At 39.8% G+C, this 2,081-nt stretch overlaps 1 pseudogene; it reads left to right on the top strand.

The window, feature by feature from the left end:
* Nucleotides 1-220: 220 nt before the first annotated feature.
* LOC116865010 lies at nucleotides 221-767 on the top strand (annotated as a pseudogene).
* Nucleotides 768-2,081: the final 1,314 nt, after the last annotated feature.

The raw sequence follows: 2,081 nt of genomic DNA, 5'->3' as shown, positions 1-2,081 counted from the left end.
AGCTCTTGATCTTTTGGAGAAGATGCACACAAAATACATTCATTCATTCAATATACTGTATTAAAAATATTCACTATATCGAATTGTCATAAGTCTAGACACAGACATGAGTAACTCTGCCTCGGAGAAATAAAAGCCTTACAAGTGGACATGAGGGCCTGCAGCCCTAGAGTTGTGGTCATGCTCCTCAAGCTCTTGTGTCCCTGCCAGCACCTCCCAGATGGCTTCCCAGAATTTAGACCCAGCCTCCACTAGCGTTGCCACCACCCGCAAAGGAGCCAAGGCAGCTGGAGCACTGCCTGCTCCATGGCAAGAGGTTACAGCAGGAGCTGATGATGCCTGGTAACAAAGGAATTTCTGTTTTCCCTAAATCAGTCAGTCTTTTCCAATGCAGGAACCATCCATGGAACAGCAGGCACACTATAGGAAGATCTGAAGTATAAGCTCTCCCTGGAGTTCCCCAGTGGCTACCCTTAAAACACATCCGTGGTACAATTCCTCACATCTCATATGATCCCAACATCCACACCCAGGGGGACATCTGCCTGGACATCCTGGAGGATAAGTGGTCCACCCTGTGTATGTCAGCATCATCCTGCTCTCCATCCGGAGCCTGCTAGAAGAACCCAACATTCACAGCCCTTTGAACACACATGCTAATGAGCTCTGGAAACCAAAACCAAAACAAAAACCAAAAAAACCCCATAACCTTTGAAAAGTATCTGCAAGAAACAAACTCAAAGCAGGTCTCTAGCCAAGAACCCTGACTCATCCCTTGTGTTGTCTTTTTAGCTTTTCCTTACATGATCTGTCCTTTCCTTTATTTCTATATGACTGTATTTTAAGTTGTGTTGTCAATTTTGTTTGTTTTTTTGTTTTTTTAATCAAGTTTCCAGTTGAGCCCTTGTGATAAATAATATTAAGTAAATACATTCTGGGATTTTTTTTAAAAAAAAGGTCTTACAGATAAAACAATAATTCATCTGAGCCTTGAAGCATGAGGTGATGTGACAAAACAATGGCTGATCACTTCTCAAATGGAGACAAGGACCTATGTTACTGTTTCATCACTGGTTGGGCAAATAGGCAGATGACCAGAGAAACGTGAACTGAGGCCCCCTGAGCCACTTCAGGTTTTCATCCAGACTAGCCTTGTTCTGACATGTTGCTTCCCCAGAACACAGCATGGTTACTGCTTCCAGCAGAGTTATCTGAAAAGAGTGAAAACCCCGTCAATCCTGATGATAGACTGACTAACTGAACAACTGGCTTATACTTGCCCATTTATTTTTAATCTGACCTGGTAATACTACCAAGCTCTTCCCTTGGGAATGTATATGAAGATAAATGAGGTAATTTATCCCATAGGGTTCTGAACTCTTTAGAAGAAAAATGTTACAATAAATTTACAGTTATATTATATATTCTTTAATAAATATTTGATTGGATGTGCATAGAATATCTATGATCCCTTAAGAGATTTAGAGGAAGATAGCCAAGAAAAGACCTATAAGCCTTAAACTGCCAAAACCCCAGAAGATGATTTAAGAAATGCAGTAAGTAAGTAGGTTGACCTATTTCTCATTTTAAGGGCAGAAATAAAATTACCATTCCTATGCAGGAAAAGTCTTCCTTCCATGGAAAGTATGAGCAATATTAACACCAAGCTTTATCTTTCTTTAGAAACATTTCTAAGTTGAGTTTAGTATGAGTGAAGCTCAGACAAATACAAAAATAAAACCATGGAAAGTAATTATAGTAACAGGTCCTTGACTAACAAATCTAGTTGCTTTGAGGTCCTTCAGTTGGGGTACATTGTGAAAAAAGCAAGAGCCTTGAAGTCATAATAACTGGTGTTCCATTCCTTTCTCTTCCAATTATAGGCCTTCTGACCTTGGACAAGTGAGTTATACTCTCTGTGCTTTGGTTAGTCATCCATAAAATAAAGACATTAATAGGCAATGTGCAAATTTGTTGTGAGCACCCAATAATTTTTTTCAAACACCTAGAACTCCAGCCAAGGTACAGCAGATGGTTGCCAAATGTTGTATGTTGTACTTTCCACCAAATGTATGGTTCCT

The sequence above is a fragment of the Lontra canadensis genome, unplaced genomic scaffold (genome assembly GCF_010015895.1).
Source record: "Lontra canadensis isolate GAN:19392208 unplaced genomic scaffold, GSC_riverotter_1.0 scaffold7, whole genome shotgun sequence".
In the NCBI taxonomy this organism is placed as follows: Eukaryota; Metazoa; Chordata; class Mammalia; order Carnivora; family Mustelidae; genus Lontra; species Lontra canadensis.
The sequence above is the reverse complement of the archived record's forward strand: the minus strand, read 5'-3'. Positions and strand labels throughout refer to the sequence as shown.